The following is a 17,522-nucleotide window of genomic DNA, read 5'->3' as shown; positions in this document are numbered from 1 at the left end:
GAGGCGTCTTGGGGTGTCCAGCTTCTGGCAATGACTGTAGCTTGTGAGTCGGTCAGGGTAGCTTGGTCAAAGATGCTGCACCCATGGCCTCTGCAACGGGCAGCCTGATGCCCAGTGGCCAGGAGAGACCAGGTGTTGTGCCACTGCCGTGTGGGCTTGGGCCCGCGACTCGGGTACTGCACCTTCACAGTGCAGCAGTGTGCTGGCCAGAGACGTCCTCAGGGTGAGAAGGGCCCCCGGTGTGTGGCTCCCTGGGGGAGGCGGCTGCCAACTCTCAGCCCCCCATGCCCCCCTCCACTGGTGGGGCCTTGGGTTCAAAGGGAAAACGGCGGACCTTGCCAGGCAGGAAGGAGGTGGGCTGTTCAGAGCCTAGAGCGGGGACGGCAGCTCCCCGGAGGCACACTGGGCTTGTTCTTGGTGGCTCCAACAGGCAGGACACCTCCGTTTCCCTCGACGCTATATCCCCTGCCCTCTCTCGTCGCTGTTCCAGGGAACACGGCACAACAGCCCCGGATGGCATTTGTGCTGTGTTGGGTGTCATGCCACCTCCAGGTGACAGTCCTTGGGGGACCACCTGGTCTCTGCGAGCATCACACCCTTTTGCAGCTGGGGCATTTGGTACCCAGGACTGGGCTGACACCAACCCTCCGGGGGCACAGAGGGGCTGCGGAGGGGTCGGAGAGCTCCGTCACCACCTTCGCTGGCTCTTGCGAGCCACAGGTCTGCTGCGAGGCGGGCTGCACAGTGTGGTCCCGCTCCACGCGTGATGAGCAGGTGGCCATGGCTGGCGTCGGTCGCACATCTCACGTGCTCAGGGGGCGGGCACCATCCCCGGTTTCCAGAGGGTGAGCTGGGCGGTTCCAAGGACGTTCAGCTGCCTGCCAGGCGGGTGCTTGAGTGCCCGGTGGACCTGGCATGGAACGCCAAGCCACAGGCTAGATGCACTTCCTGCCGTCAGACTCGGCCCGGGGTCCTGGGTTGGGCCTTCTGGCAGATGCTGGGGGCTGTCTGTGGGCCACACAGTCCTGTGGCTGCTGGGTGCAGCAGGGAGCCAGGTGAGCCGGCCTCTGCCTCTCAGAGGTGACGTTCTCAGCAGGAAGGTGGCCTACAGGGACGCCCCCGGGTGTGGGGAGCTCAGTGGGTGAGGCGGGCAGTGCGTCCAGCTTGTTCTGAAGAAGTAAGACGAGTGAGACCTGGGCCGGGCAGCGCAGGGGCAGGAGCAGCGTCCAAGGTGAGCGAGAGCCGGACATCACGCCGCCCATCTCTGCAGGCTGGACTCCCACGGGGTGACCCCGCCTGCTACCCACCCATCTCCCAGATGCTTGCAACAGCCACCAGCCTCAAACCCCTCAGCCTGGCAGGGACCCCGGGATGGACGAGGGCCTCGAGCCGCTCTGCACAGCCCTGGGGACCCCACAGTGCACGCTGACGGAGCTGGCGCGATGGCTCCCCTCCAACCCAAGTGGGAACAGATGGGAGGGTGGCCCAGTCAGGGGGACCAGCGGGTCACGCTTCTGAGTCTGTGGGGGCAGCAGCAGGAATCTGCCCTGGGCAAGCGACCCCGTGTACCCTTGAAGCCAAGCAGAGCGGGAGGCGGTGACTTCCACGGCTGGGGCACTGGCCCCAGTGACTGAGGCAGACTCCCCGAGCACCCGGTTCTGGCACCGACTGGGTAGACAGGAGGCAGGTCCCGCAGAGCATGCCACGATCCCGGTGGGACTCCCCTGCCTGCCCAGGGGAACGGGGGGGACAGGTGTGGTCTAGCAGTCCTGCGGGGCACCCTGCCCTGAGCCGCTGGTGGGCAGGGAGAGCTGTGTGCCCGCAGCTGGGCCACTACGCCTGGCTGGTCTCCAGGCTGTGCCCTGGCTGTCGCTGGAGTGCGTCACCCAGCTCCAGAGTCCCAGCCACGGTCGAGAACGGCGGCACGAATCACCCTCTCGGGGCCAGAGGACAGAGGGCCCTCCTCCCTGGCCAAGCCGCCAGGCGGCGTCCTCACAGGAAGAGCTCTGTGGTCCTCCGAGGGCCCCTGGGCCAGGCCCACGGCACACGGACGGCGCTCGCATAGCCACAGGCCTGGAGAGCGGCCGTGGGCTCTGGTGGGCCCTGGCTTCCAGGTGCAGAGCTTCTTCCAACAGCCGAAGCCAGGCGGCCGTGGGAGGGTTCCCACAGGCTCTCAGTGCTGGGGACAGGGACGGGAAAACCTCGCGGGATGGGGGAGGTGCTCCAGGGGTGGACCCCTCACCTCGTCCCGCACAGGTCCTGCAGGCTGGACACCTGTGGCCTCATGGCCTCCGCCCTCGTCAGCAGCCGCGGCCTGATGCACCTGTGCCTGCCCCAAAACCAGCTGGGGGCGAGGGCTGAGCCTGCCGGGCCCCCTCCGGCTGCTGGTCTGTACCCTCGGGAGGCGATGTGAGTCTGCCTGCTGCCCGAGGGTGGCCACGCGGCTTCCTCCCAGAGTGCAGAGCTGGGGTGGGGTGGGGGATGCCGCCACCAAGGGACCTGAGACAAGCCCCCGGGATCTGCAGGATGGGGACTGGTCCCGGGACCCCACAGATGCCTCAGCAACTTAGGGAGACCCTGTGTCAAAGTACCCGAAACGACAATGGCTGGGGATGGGGCTCAGTGGTGGCCCAGGCCTGGGTTCAGTCCCTAGCCCCACGGGGAGCAAAGCACAGGACCTCAAGTACAGTGGCCTTCAACCCTGAGGCTCCCGGCTGCACGGCGGTGCTGGGCCTGGCGGCTGGAGGGGTGCCCACCCAGCTGTCCACGCCTTATCCCTGGGCCTGAGAATGGGCCGCCTCACGTGGCGAAAGGGACTTCGTGGCTGAGGTTCAGGATCTAGACACCTGGATGGACTACGGGGCTGGCCAGGGGCCATTGGGGCCTTTACAAGGAGGGTGCAGTGAAGCACCGGTGGACGTCCTAGGGATGCGTCACCAGCCATGGCGGGCAGCGGCTCCTCCCTGGACCCTGCGGATGACACGGCCCTGCTTCCCGCTCAGCCCCAGCTCAGGGGGCCCCCGTGCTGAGTGGACGTCCAGCACCATAAGGGAGTGGGTTTGAGTCCTAGGCAACTAAGTTGTGGCCCCTCGCGAATGGCAGCCACGGGAAGGGTCCAAGGAAAGGTAAAGAGAAGAATCTGGCGCCCCACATGCCCAGTGCCCCTGCCCGTCCATCCTCACAGCTCCGCAGCCCTCCTGACCAGGCGCGGCCCTTCCCAAGGGGAGCGGGCCCCACCCTCCCTGCCTGCCCTGGGGTCCCACAGACTGGACCATGTGGCTTGGACGTGGCGGGCTGCGGCTTCCTCTCATTGGCCCTCGTGAACAACCTGTGGTGACACTCCTGAGCCTCAGCAGGAACCCCGTGGAGGACATGGGTGAAGCTTCTTGCAGGTCCTGTAGGACCCTGCTGGAGCGCACTGCAGGTGGGCTGGGGCTCCTGGGGTCCACAGGAGCTCCTCTCTCCCATGGCAAGCAGATGTTTGGGTGCAGAGAGTGTGAGGGCAGATGCCCTGAGCTGCAGGTCCTGGCCGTCAGACTAACGCACTCCTCTGTCAGACCTCAGAGGGCACCACCATCGCAGCCTGCAGGCGCTAGAACATCAAACCCTGCTTGTCCCACTCTCCACCCTAGATAGGGTGTGGGAAAGCATGACACAGTCCTCCACTCAATGGTGGATGTGGCCTTTAAAATCCCCTACAGGTGGGCACTTCCCTTAGGTCCCGTGTCTCAGTCATGAGCACTTAATAGCATTGTCTCTCAGGAACAAAGACAGAATTGGTAGACCAAAGAGCAGGTCCATTTTGAAATCTCTGCCCTCCCACTAGTGAGTGGAGTTGGAGAGATTGTCTTACTAGCCTGTGGGTGCCCTCAGAACAGATCCCCACTGGTGTCAACCAGCCCCCTGAGCCCTACTTCTGCATGGGATAGAACTTCACCCTCAGTCGACTGGAGACTCGGGGATTTTGCACTAACTGCTGGGGATTAGGGGCCCTCAGTGTCATTGTAAGGCACAGCCTCCACCCTAGCCCTCAGATGTGAGCCCCCATAGCTCAGGCCCTCCCCGTTCTGACCTGGGGGTCACTTTACTGTGGTTTCCAAGCTGAAGATGCAAGTCAAATGTCCCTTGTCCAAGGTGCCTGAGCCAGGAGTGTCCTGGACTTTGGGTTTACCCCACAGTTTGAAATGTGCGTAGATGGAGACATGGCGGCGGGGACCCAAGTGGACACACAAGTCACTTCTTTCACGTACACCGTACCCCGGGGCCTGAAGGTGGCTTCGTGTGGTCTGCAGGGAACCTGGGTTGGCTGACCTGTCCCACAAGCAGGGGTGGGTGGGCCATTAGTGGCATCTGTAAGAGCTGGGTTTGATCTTGGAGCATTGGGGTTCAGGGCGCCCAGCCTGTGCAGTGCAGACCGTCCCATCATCGCTACTCAGATGCGCCTGCCGTCCTTCCTCAGCGGCTCCACCCCGCTGCTGGGGACCCCAGGAGCCAGGCCCCTCCAGGAGAGCCAAGCTCTGACAGGCTCACTTCCTTTTCCAAAGATGGCCCCCAGCCACAGGGAGTGAGTGAAGCCCACCGGGTCTCTAAGCCCGCCTTGGCACTGTCCCTAAGATGGCCACCTCTGCTCTCTGCAGCTTGGTTGCCTGCTCACCATGGCCTGCTGCAAGAACCTGTCCTGCGGGACCTCCACACACAACTCCAGAGCTTGGACCTTGCCAGCAACGTCCTGGGCACAGTGGAGTGACAGTGCTGTGTGAGGGACTGCGGCAGCCAGGCAGCTCGCTGAGGAGATGGGCGAGCTCCTGGGATGGCCTTGGAGTGGGGCACTGGCGGGAGCGGGGGGCCCAGGTGTGGAGGAAGAGGTGCTCAGGTGGACAGGTGCAGCCGGACAGGCCTGGCCTTCAAGTCCAGCCTGTCCTGTGGATGAGATGAGGGGCAGCAGGGCCTCCCCACTGTCAGGGAAGGGGTCTTCGGATAAAGCCCTGGGGTTCCCAGGCGGCCCGTGGTGCCGGGCAGTGGGTGGGGCTGGTGGACCTGGTGTGGCTGTCCAGCAGTCTCCCCAGGGGCTCCCAAGTCCAGAGGGCGTCAGTCATGGGGCTCTTTAGGACTCTGCTGGATCGTGCATGGGACCCAGCTCAGCCATGTTGGGACCTGCCACAGCCCACGGAAACCTTGGAAACACGCCACGTGAGAGGGACCAAAGACAAGGTCACGTGTGTGGATCCCATCAGTTGGTGATATGCAGGAGAGGTGGCTGTGCTGTCAGGGCCTGGAAGGGACAGGCCCAGGGCCATCCCCATGTGCCAAGGAAGCTGGAGAACCAGGAGGGGACGTGGCCACCCAGCCTGTGAGCTGCCCAGGGGCTCTGCTCTACTCCCTGGGCTCCACCTGGACACCAGCATTGCAGGCTGAGTGGCCCTCCCCAGGACACTAGCCCACCCCACGTGGCCCTCCCCAGGACCCCCGCATGCCCCACGTGGCCCTCCCCAGGACCCCTGCATGCCCCACGTGGCCCTCCCCAGGACCCCTGCATGCCCCACGTGGCCCTCCCCGGACCCCCGCCCGCCCCACGTGGCCCTCCCCAGGAGCCCCGCCCGCCCCACGTGGCCCTCCCCAGGACCCCCGCATGCCCCACGTGGCCCTCCCCAGGACACTAGCCCACCCCACGTGGCCCTCCCCAGGAGCCCCGCCCGCCCCACGAGGCCCTCCCCAGGACCCCTGCCTGGCCCATGTGGCCCTTTCTAGGACCCATCACCACGTGGCCCTCTCAGGACCCCGCCCCACGTGGCCCTCTCCAGGACCTCAGCCCACCCCACATGGCCCTCTCAAGGCCACCCTGGCACCCTACGTGGCCCTCTCCAGGACCTCACCACCACGTGGTCCTCTCAGGACCCCCGCCCCACGTGGCCCTCTCCAGGACTCCCTGCCCCACGTGGCCCTCTCAGGACCCCCGCCCCACGTGGCCCTCTCCAGGACTCCCCACCACCACGTGGCCCTCTCAGGACCCCCGCCCCACGTGGCCCTCTCCAGGACCCCCCCCACCACGTGGTCCTCTCAGGACCCCCGCCCCACATGGCCCTCTCCAGGACCCCCGCCCCACGTGGCCCTCTCCAGGACCCCCCCACCACGTGGCCCTCTCCAGGACCCCCCCCACCACGTGATCCTCTCAGGACCCCCGCCCCACATGGCCCTCTCCAGGACCCCCACCACCACGTGGCCTTCTCCAGGACCCCCACCACCACGTGGTCCTCTCCAGGACCCCCCCCACCACGTGGTCCTCTCCAGGACCCCCCCCACCACGTGGTCCTCTCCAGGACCCCCACCACCATGTGGCCCTCTCCAGGACCCCCACCACCACGTGGTCCTCTCCAGGACCCCCACCACCACGTGGTCCTCTCCAGGACCCCCACCACCACATGGTCCTCTCAGGACCCCCGCCCCACGTGGCCCTCTCCAGGACCCCCGCCCCACGTGGCCCTCTCCAGGACCCCCCCCACCACGTGGTCCTCTCAGGACCCCCGCCCCACGTGGCCCTCTCCAGGACCCCCCCCACCACGTGGCCCTCTCCAGGACCCCCCCGCCCCACGTGGCCCTCTCAGGACCCCCCCACCACGTGGCCCTCTCCAGGACCCCCCGCCCCACGTGGCCCTCTCCAGGACCCCCGCCCCACGTGGCCCTCTCCAGGACCCCCGCCCCACGTGGCCCTCTCCAGGACTCCCTGCCCCACATGGCCCTCTCAGGACCCCCTGCCCCACGTGGCCCTCTCCAGGACTCCCCACCACGTGGTCCTCTCAGGACCCCCCCCACCACGTGGCCTTCTCAGGATCCCCCCACCACGTGGCCCTCTCAGGACCCCCCCACCACGTGGCCCTCTCCAGGACCCCCGCCCCACGTGGCCCTCTCCAGGACCCCCGCCCCACGTGGCCCTCTCCAGGACTCCCTGCCCCACATGGCCCTCTCAGGACCCCCTGCCCCACGTGGCCCTCTCCAGGACTCCCCACCACGTGGCCCTCTCAGGACCCCCGCCCCACGTGGCCCTCTCAGGACCCCCCCCACCACGTGGCCCTCTCAGGACCCCCGCCCCACGTGGCCCTCTCAGGACCCCCGCCCCACGTGGCCCTCTCAGGACCCCCGCCCCACGTGGTCCTCTCCAGGATCCCCCACCACGTGGTCCTCTCCAGGGCCACCTTTGGTCCCACGTCCTGTCATCTTTATTGGTCTCCTCTGGGCTGTGGCCTCCACCTGATATGCTCCCACACCCGCCCCCCAAGACCCAGGATCCATAGGCTCTGAAGTGACAGGCACAGGCGGGCTGGGGGCAGGGGCACTTGGGGGTCACGGACGTCCCCTCCTACCTTCCCGGCATCAGATTTCCAGCTCTTGTCTTCCCTTCCAGTGACATTCATTCCAACCAACTCCCTTCCCATGATCCTCTGGGCCTACCTTGACCTTCCTGGGACTTAAACCACACGGCCCCCGCCCCGTGGCACCCCTTGCGAGGAACGCGTGGGACGTGCCACCAGGGAGCCTCGGGGTCTGCACCTCTGCCTCCCTTCTGCAGACTGCCCACGGCAGAGACCCCACAGTCCGGCCTAAGCGCCTGCTGCCGCTGTCCCCACCCCGTGCCTCTGTGCTCAGCCTCCCTAACGGCATTTTCTGTCCTCGTAACTGTTCCAGAACCCAAACCCAAGACCTGACCCTGGGCCCAGCCACACTATCGCGTGAGTTTAGAACCCCAAATCTGAAGTGAGCACACAGCCCTCCCCACCACCTGCAGGGGCCTCGCTGCCGCGTGCCTGTGGAGCCTCTGAACTCCTCAGGCCACAGCTCTCCGGCCTCCCCACTGTCAGGCCTCAAAGCCTGGGGAGACCGCCCGGTCCAGCCTGGCCCTCCCACTGCCTGCAGCTGAGCTCTGGCCGTGCGCTCTCCAGGTGCCCCGCAGGTCCTCCTGTGCAGGGTGTGCGCGGCCTCCTGGCTCCTGTCCTGCTCCCCTTACAGCTCTCCGCCTCCTGCCATTCTTCCCAAACTGTGATTTGAGTCATCCAGCGGCCCTGAGGGGAGCTCAGGGGCAGGAGTGTTGCCTGGGGACATGCCTGCAATGGGAAACTTCAGGTCGGTCCTGGACCTGCCCAGCCCAGAGACGGGGTGCAGACCCCACTGCTACTTGACATTGAGGTGCAGGACCCAGCACTGATCCTGGGTTGTTTCTTGGCCACCTGCTGTGGCAGGCTGGAGGCGTGCAGACTGACCACTCATCGCTGGAGGTGCTGTCCTCGGCCCTGTCCTGCAACCCGCACCTGACCAGCCTGGACCTGCTGTGCAGTGACTTCGACCCCTCAGGGGCCCTGGCTGTGCTCCGCCTGGCCCGGCCCACGTGCAGCACCTGGAGGGTGTGCTGGGGCACAGGCCTGCGTCTCTGGCAGGCAGGCTAGCTGGTGAGAAACAGCTGCTGGGGACAGTCGAGGGTGGCTCGGCAGCCAGCTCTGTCCCCACTGTGGGTGCTGGCTGTGTCCCAGGCTCCACGCTGGACCCTGGGGCACAGGGTCGAGGAGATGGAGGCACAGCGTCTCGTCTCAGGAACTTGCTTTCAGGTGGGCTGGGGAGGGTGAGGAGAGACTCTGCAGATACCCAAGCTCAGAAATCAACAGGGTGGCGCCAGGACCAGCAACGGCACGGCAGGTGTTGCCTCGGCAGCTGAAAGCAAGCCTCGGCCTGGGCACCACTGCGCAGCAGCCGCGCTCAGCAGGGGCACCCTGAGGACCTTGCACTGAGTGGGCTGGGACACTGGTGTGCTCTCCAGGAGGGGCACCCCTGGTCTCAGGGTGCGAGGAGAGGGGCTGGGAGCGTGTGGGTTCTGCAGAAGCAACCACACAGGTGTACTGATGGCCACGGAACAGCACTGGGAAGAGGGACGCGGGCAGTTCTATGTGTATTAAGGATTAAATTAGAAGCTAAGTTTCGGGATCACAGCAGATGGTCAGTGCCATGGAGGGAGGGAGATACAGGAGCGGTGGATTTGGGGAGGCTCACGCAGGTCACAGTGCTCACCACAGCCTCGAGTGCACAGCGAACGTGGAGCTGGGAGCTTTCCTGGCTGAGTCGAGGGCAGAGGCTCCTGCAGGTGGAGAGGAGGAACAGTGGTGAAAGCTGCGGTTGAGGAGATGGTGGAAGACAAGCCGATGGTCAGGGAGAGCCTCAGTCCAGATTGTCCCAAATCTGACCATTAGGACTCAGGAAGGCCTCCAGCATCTCTGCATCTATGATGTGAAGGTGTGTGACACAGGAGCTTGGGCAGGACGCAAAACAGGACAGACGCAGAGGTGGCCCCGTCCCAGAGGGCTGCGCCGGTGACAGCCAGGCTGCCCCACACTGCTGTGCTGTACAGCTGGGGGCACGCTGACAGGTTCCCAGGGGCCGTGGGCCCCATTCTTGAAGAACGTGGTCTCCTTCCCATGAAGGGCATGGTCCAGAGACGTGGTCTCCGTGTTTCAGGGCTTCATCCTGGTGGTACGCGTGGCTATGACCTGAGCAGGCTGCAGAAGGGCCTGCAGCACCAATGACGCCACCCCACAGGGTGGCCGTGGTGTCCTGGGCCGACGGCAGATGTCTCGGTCAGACCCCGCCACAGAGAGTTCATAGGTTCAGGCTTGGCACGGGTGTGGCCAGCAGGAACTCGGGAGTGGTCGTGTGACCAACCCTGGCCCAGGACGGGGTAGGGAGGCAGGATGGCCAAGGGCCTTGGGCATCTGCTCCAGGGGCTGCTTGAGCCAATGCTGGAACCGTAGGCACAGGGTGGCACCAGCCACCAGGAGGCCCGGCAGCCTCTGGGGCTGCGTGAGGTGGACGTGGTGGAGAAGCAGACCTGGTTTCTGCTGGTCACCTTCCGTGAGCCTGTTCCCCTTCTGCTTCTCTCTTGGGATGTGCGGGGTGAGGGTGGGGACTGCCCTGCCCATCGCTGTTCCTCCAAACCCATGACAAGGCCTGGCACGGAGATCCTCAGGAAGGGCTGGTGACAGTGAACAGGAGGGGAGCCCAGTGTGGCCTCTGATGTGTCCGGGGGCTCCTTTGCCTGGAGGGACTGACCCGTGTTCTGTGGGGACCGTGCAGTCCCCCTCAGGCGTGGGCAGAGGCTGGGTCCTTTGCTGGAGGAAGGGGATTGCGGCCTTGGCGTAGTGATGCCCTCTCTGCCCACAGGCTGCAGAAGCCGCAGCACCAGAGGCAGATGAGGTGGCCGCTGGAGGAGGAGCAGCGGCTCAGGCCCCACGTGGTGATCAACAGAGGCTGGTGCTCCCTTGACAAGGACAACTGGTGCTGGGGGGAGAGCTGAAGATTGGAGACCTCGTCTGCAGCCATCTGGACCTTCAAGAGCGCTCTGCGGGGCTGCAGGACCATCTGGCTCTCTGCCCTCTCTCCGTGGGGTGGCGATTCTCAGCCCACACCACTTGGCCGCTGCATTGGAAGGCAGGGACCTAGTCACAGGACCTAGGCGTCTATGTCTGTCCCACACTGAGCACAGAGGCAGTAAAATAAACATAGCATTTGGAAACGTACCACGTGGGCGTCTCCGCCAGCCTGGGGACAGGGTGTACGGCAGGGTTGGAGCACCTGGGTGACCCCACAGGCACAACACTGATGCTGGCTCTGAAGCTCTGGCTGGACATTGGGCAGTGACCTGCCACTCTGACCCACAAACAAACCTGGAGCCCCTGCCTGGGTGGCGAGAGCAGGACTGCACAGTCTCTGCAGGCGGGGGGCCGGCCTGGGTGCTCCGTGTGGGTGGCTCACAGCACGCAGTGTGTCATCAGGGAGCCCCTGTGACTGGCTCTGGGAGCCCCCAGAACCAGAGGGCAGCCAGTGGTGGGCTCCTGGAAGGAGTCCCTGGCGAGTCACTGGACGGCTTGGGTGACCCAGACCTCTTTGGTGGCTTCTGTGGGCATCCCAAGGCTGCAGAAGCCTCTGCTGTCCTGAGGAATGGGTGGGTCAGCTCACCACCCCAAAGCCCACCCAGGACAACTGGCTCACAAAGGCCAGGGCTGCTCGGACTCCAGCTCAGGAGGCCTCCGTCTAGGCGTGGCCCAGCGAGGCGGCTGGTCAATGGGGGACCTGGCAGAGCCAGGCCCACTCACCTTGGAGCAGGGTGGGAGCAGGGAGAAAGGGGCCTCGGTCCCCCTCGAGGACACCCTCATGACAGAGCAGCGGGGAAGGGACCTTGGTCTCCCCCGAAGAAAACCTCATGACCAAGGAGCGCGGGCCGACTTCCCAGAGTCCATCCACACCCCGAACGCAGCACTCTGGGAACATTCTAGCTCCAGCCGCAGCCGTGGCCTGGTCCTATGCCGCTCCTGTCCTGTGGTGGAAAGTGAGCGGTCTGCCTGGCCCTGACTGTGGCCGCCTCTATCTGTACACCAACTCCCCCTGCAGCCCCTCCTCGGGCCAGCACTGGGCCCAGGAGGCCTGCAAAGGCAGAGCTCCTGGGCAGCAGTGGCCACTCAAGCCAGGGACGCACATCGGAGCCCGTGGTGTCCACTAAGACCTCACGGCCTTCCCTGGCCGCAAGCCGCCTTCTTAGTAAAGGCACGATGTGGCAAGCGCCTCTCCAACCTGCGGGGTTTCCAGATTGCTCTTGGGAGAGCCGCTGGTGCTGTCGTTCTGCGTCCCCCTGCACTGCAGCTGAGGAACAGTGGCCCTGGGGACAGGAGGGACACCCGCCCCGTCTGCTTGCTCTTAGTGGCCTCCTCAGCCGGTGGCTTCTTTGCAGGAAATCTTGAGACTCTTTCTGGGAGAGTCAGCCCACCTGCGGGCATCTGGGCATGGGGACAGCGTGGGGCAGGACATGGGTGGACGAGGGAAAGATGGAGGGAGGGAGGGTACCTCATAGTATTCCCAGCTAGAGGAGCCTCCACCTCCCGAAGCACTCGGGCGCCCACTGGGACCACCTGCACGCAGACCAGGTGGACGGCCACCCCTGGTGTCCACCACGGGTAGCAGCCTCAGCTCAGCCTTTTCCAGGAGATGTTGCTGTACACAGCGACCACAGGGGCCTCGGCTTGTGCCCACCCGCTAGCCCATTACCCCACGGAGTTGGCTCAGGCTGCACTGCTGTCCTGGCCCTCTTACAAGTGGACGCTGGGATCTTTCCATCTCTGAAATAGGAAGACGTGTACCTACCTCAGTGTCGGCTTGAAGGGGAGTCCTGAAAGGCAGCCACGGTCCTGCCGCCCACGTCCTCTGTGGGCAGGAGAGCAGACACCAGCAGCCCTGGGGTGTGGGCAGGGCTGGGGGCTCATCTGCCTCTCCCTGGGAGCACTCCTGTGGCCTCGGCATCCTGTGGCCTCCTGCCTCGGGCCCCTCTGCTCTACTGTCCCCTCTGCGTGGAGGTACGGCAAGGCTGGCAGAAGAGGACCCCCAAGCAGCCGTGCCTCATCACAGAGCCAGGTTCCATCCACTGCCCCCTCCCCTTGGCCAGCTGCAGTCAAAGGTTCTCTGAGGCAGAATGGGCCCCAGGAAGCTGGGGACATTGAAGTCCACGGGCCCTGCTTTGCACTGGGGAAGCTGCCCTCTACCACACCTGCAGGAGGGAAGCGCTTTCTCTCTGGTCCTGGGCCTCTCTAGGTAGAGGAGGGACCAGCCTGGTGGGGTGGGAGCCAGGGTCCAGCCCTGCTGGCAGTGGGCTCTGCCCAGGCGGCTGGCCTCTGGGGCTCAGGGCCTGCACACCCCCCTCCTTCTGCCGGCAGCGAGTGTTCCGGGTGCAGGGCTCCATGCACCTCAGGAAGCTGAGCTGCTTCGGCTCAGGACCCGTGAGGAGCAGAGGTGACACTTGAGTGTCATCTGACGCCTTGTTTCTTATTGGATTCCAAATTCTAAACAGATGAAAGGACGATTCTTCTGTGAAATCCCTTCCACTGGGTATGGGCTCGGGTTGTCAGTAGCAGACAAAGGCCCTACTCTCTTGGAGGCCATTCCATCCACTGGGGGACAAGGCAAGACCACCCCTGTTGTCAGAGCTGGTAGACCTGCCCGGGGGCTGGAGAGCAGGCGCTATTTCCTATTGTGTGGTCTGAAAGGCCACTGTCCCTGCGCTGGCTGTATATCGCTTACAGTCAGGTTTGGGGTATGCCTTGGGCACAGTGAAAGGCCCTGTTTAGTGTGTGTCCTGAGCTCTGATGCCCAGCTGGACACCATAAGGAGGGGACAGGGCACCCACCTCCCGGAGTCCCCCACCTGCCTGTGGCCAGCTCTCTCCCTACTTCCATCCCTTTTCAAGGCTGATGTGGAAAAGGCTGCTCTTTGGAAGGTGCCGGGAGACCTGAACATGGGGGAGGAGCCCCCAGGCAGGGCTCCTGAGATCTGCTGCAGCTGTGGCAAGGCCCTGGGGTTGCAGCCAGTGCATGAGAAAGGGGCCTGCGTCAGTCCCCTGAGGACTCTGCTCTGAGTGTTCTGGGCACAACAGAAACAAACCCTCATTTGGCTGTTTCAAGGAAGTCACTCTGCAGCTACCCTGAGCATCAGATTTTGGCCTCTTTGGCCTTTGGACCCCAAGACTTGCACCAGCGCCCGCAGAGCCACCTGGGCCTCCAACCTCAGAAGCGGCCTCAGCCTCAGAGGGGCGTCAGCCTTGGAGGCTCCTAAGCCACCAGCCTCAGAAGGGGCTTCAGAGGCTCCTGGACTCCAGCCACAGAAAGGGCTGCACCCTCACCCTCCCAGGGTCTGAGGTCCTGGCTTCATCATCTCTGGCCTCCGGCACACCAACAGCATGGTGGGACTTCCCAACCACTGAGGTCACCTGACCAGCTTCCTGCTGAACTCCCCCGTCTATAGCCAGTAGGATCGTGCATATAAACACGACTGGTTCTGCTCTCTGGAGAACACTGGCTGATGAACCAATAGAGCAGCCGAGGAGCAAGGGGCAGAGTGTGGCCGTGTCTTTGTGGGTCGGTGGAGCTTGCTTGGGGAACTGGGTGCACTGTCCAGGTGTTCAGACAAAGGCTGGAGAGGACCGCAGCCGACACCTGGCCACCAGGGCCGAGGTCTCAGTGCTCCACTACTTTCCGCTCTCTGCAGAGATGAGCAGGGCTCCAGCAAGGGGGCAGGGAGCCTGGCTGCCTAGGGGTACCTGGGGGCCAAAACTGACTTCTAGAAAGACACGGGGCTCTTGGAGGACGTCTAGGAGTGGGTGTCTGTACCCAGGCGAGTCACTGCCCACGCCCCAATTGTCCCTTCCCTATTCTTAAATAGGGGAAGGAGCAGCAGGAGGACGGGAACCCTCCCCAGAGGGTGACGGGTGAGTCCCCTGCACTGCCTCCAGCGGCCTCCCACTGTGGGTGGGGCCCAGCGGGGTGCTGCCTTTGGACAGGCCTGGACTCCTCTGGGACCCTGTCCTCCTCTACCAGCCTGGAGCTGGGTGAAGTGTGTGTGAAGCCCAGTTACCTGACGCCTTCAGCCACAGGCTGTAAACTGGTCCCTGAGAGAAGTGTCCAGTGTCCCATGGTGTAGTCCTGCGGCAAGCGCCGGGGTCCAGCTCACCTGTAGCGCAGGACTGCTGGAGCACGGGTGGGCGGAGAGAAGGAGGAGCCGGCCTCCAGCCTGACATGGGGGCACCCAGCTCTGTGCTGTGGCGTGACCTGTGCACCGTAGGATGTGCTAACGCTGGGACACCCACCCTCCAGCTGCGGCAACCAGACAGGTTCACACAGATGTTCCTGGGGGGGCTCCATCTCCCCAGGCTGAGAGCAGCTGGCCCCTCCCAGGCAGATGGCCCTGACACTCCAAGGGCTCTCTCACCTCAGCAGAGCTGATTTTCACATGATCCCACGTGGCAAGACATGGGCAGCTCTGGCATCCTGCCGCGGGTGGGGGAAGCTGTTTAGATCCGTTGTCATGCACCACTGCCTTCCTCCTCTTCAGGGCTGAATAACACTCCACTGTAGGCCCACACTCCCTGGCCCGCCCACTCCCTGATAGGAAAAGGATCCCGCTGCTCTGCAGCGAGGCAGAGCTCCGCCTCCCTGAGCCTTCCCCTCTAAGTGCAGGGCTAGGCCAGGCAGGTGAAGAACCAGCTTGTAGACAGTGCTCATTAAACCCTCGCCTCCCTCCTGCAGTCTCTCCAGTGTTTGCCACACCAAAGCCCTCATTGGGAGGGCAGGCGGGGGCAGTCCCTGCATAGGCTGCTCTGCTCGGCAGGCCACTTGTCATTCTAACATCTCGGGAGCGAGCTCCTTCCTCCTGCAGGCCCAACGTGCCAAGACAGGACACAATCTAGTTGTGGCTTTGTTATAGCAGCAGATGACTATAGAGGAGCCACCCATAGGTTAAGTCCACCCATGAGATGCCACGGGCCGCTCTGGAGCAACCATAGGTGTGCAGCTAGTTAGACACACAGACAGCAGTCAAGAAAGACTAGGTGGATGACAGACACAGGCACACAGACCACAGAGGCACACAGATGACTGCTGACAGATGTGCAATGGCAGAAGCAGATGGCGTGTGCTCCCACTTGATGGTGTTTTCATCAAGGAGAATGGAGAGAGAGGAATGAGGCATGTGGGAGCTGGAAAAAGAAAGATCTGTTTTTGATATTTATTTTTTAGTTGTAGTTGGACACGATACCTTTATTTTATTTATTTATTTTTGTGTGGTGCTAGGCAAGCGCTCTACTGCTGGGTCACAACCCCAGCCCTGTGAGAGATTTTGTAAATAAAATTTTCTTCCAAGTATAATTCTTTAAAAACAAAAAAATCTTGTGATCAAACATATCAGTTCTTGACCCAAGCCCTCCTGGTACAGAACCACAGCCCGAATGGCCAGCCGGCCTGCCCACTGGCGGCCACCCCCAGTGCACAAGCATCCCGGAGCCAGGCAGTGAGTGGGTGCTGCACGTGGCTGCTGGGCCCTGCTGGCTGGGAGAGCTGGGGAGACTGGGCCCCACCTCCTGCCCCTCTGAGTCCTTGTCTGTAATATGGGGCACACCCTCCTGCCGCCGGAAACCCCACGAGGCTTCAAAGGAGGCCTGTGAACTGCCCCTGAGACCCAGGGTGGGGCTCTGTCCACAGTACTGAAGGACCTGACCCAGAGGCACCACCGCTGGGGACCTGCTGGGGGCCTCCTGGGTGGAGCTGTCCATCGAGGCAGGAGAGGGGAAATGAGTGGGGTCAGAGACAACACTTCCCCAACCACAACCTCCTTGGGATAGGAAATGCACACCGCGGCCACACAACACACACTGCACATCCATGCACAAAGGTGTATGAGACGTGTGTACTGACACATACGAATGCACACATAGACAACTACATGCACAGATACACACACCCCCGACACGCACACGGTGTCCTGACCACTCCAGCCCAAGATGCTCTGTGAATGGAGATTTCATGACAGAACAAGTTCAGAACACGGCTTGCCCACCCTCCACACCTGTGCCCACCCTGGAGTGCAGAATCCCAAAAGCTTTGGGTGGGATGCCTCTCTACAGATCATCCAGACCACCAAATCTCCATTATCTGCCATGTGCCAGGTGGGCACTGTGTCCAGGCTAGGGACAAACCCAGCACCTCCCGAGGTACCTACATGCAGGGCGGCTTTCTCCATTAGTATGGCCTGGAACCTGCACTCTCCAGGACACCCTGAAAACAGGGCTATAGGGAATACACAACTCTGGACACTGCTCAGAGCAGACAGTCCAGTGGAGGACCCCTGCCCTCACACCCAGAAAGCATCCCTCCAGGAAACTGCCTGCTGCTCCTGCCCCACCAGGGACCTCCTGCACGTCCTACCTCCCGTCTGCCTCTTTATCCTCAATTCTTGGCAGCTGTCTCCCCTGGGCCTAGAAGATGAGCTCCACAAGGGCAGACATTGTGACCACCAAGGTCACACTGTTCCCCAAAGAGCCCGTGGCAAACAGCATGTGCTCAGTAAACACGGAGCAGTATGTGGCCTCCTCCATCCAGGAGGGTGGTGGTGGGCTCAGGGCGGGGGTGCAGCAGAGGCTGCATAGCCTTACAAACTGCAGCCCAGAGTGGATGGCTTGAGTGATGGGTGTGAAGTCCTAAAACACGGCGGCAGGAGTCATCTCTGCTGCCACCGCAGCTAGGGCTTCGTGAGATTGGAAAGGTGGCCCAACCAGCTTGCCCCCAGCTTGCCCGCCCACACACTGTGTGAGCAGCTGCAGTGCCAACCTGTGGTGAGTGCCTGGGAAGGGAGGCACCCCCCTTCTGAGACAGGAGGGCCAGGTCCAGTGCCAAGGACACTTGTCTAGGCCCATGGACATATCAGCTCACTAACAGAACTACTATTAAATGGATCCCTGCATTAGGGAAAGTAATGTGGGCCCAGAGGATTTGAGACTTGCCACTTGGTTCTACCCCTGTCTGGGAGGCACTTGCTCTGGGACCAAGTGCTGAGCTTGGATCCCTTCCCAAAAGATTGCCAGTAAGATAGGCAATCTTTTCCTTTCACAGAGGAGGAAACTGAGGCTCACGGTTTTGCCCAGAGCCAACAGCCTGGTAAGAGGCAGGGTGGAG

The sequence above is a fragment of the Callospermophilus lateralis genome, chromosome 18, assembly GCF_048772815.1.
Source record: "Callospermophilus lateralis isolate mCalLat2 chromosome 18, mCalLat2.hap1, whole genome shotgun sequence".
Taxonomy (NCBI): Eukaryota; Metazoa; Chordata; class Mammalia; order Rodentia; family Sciuridae; genus Callospermophilus; species Callospermophilus lateralis.
This window is presented reverse-complemented; position numbering follows the sequence as displayed.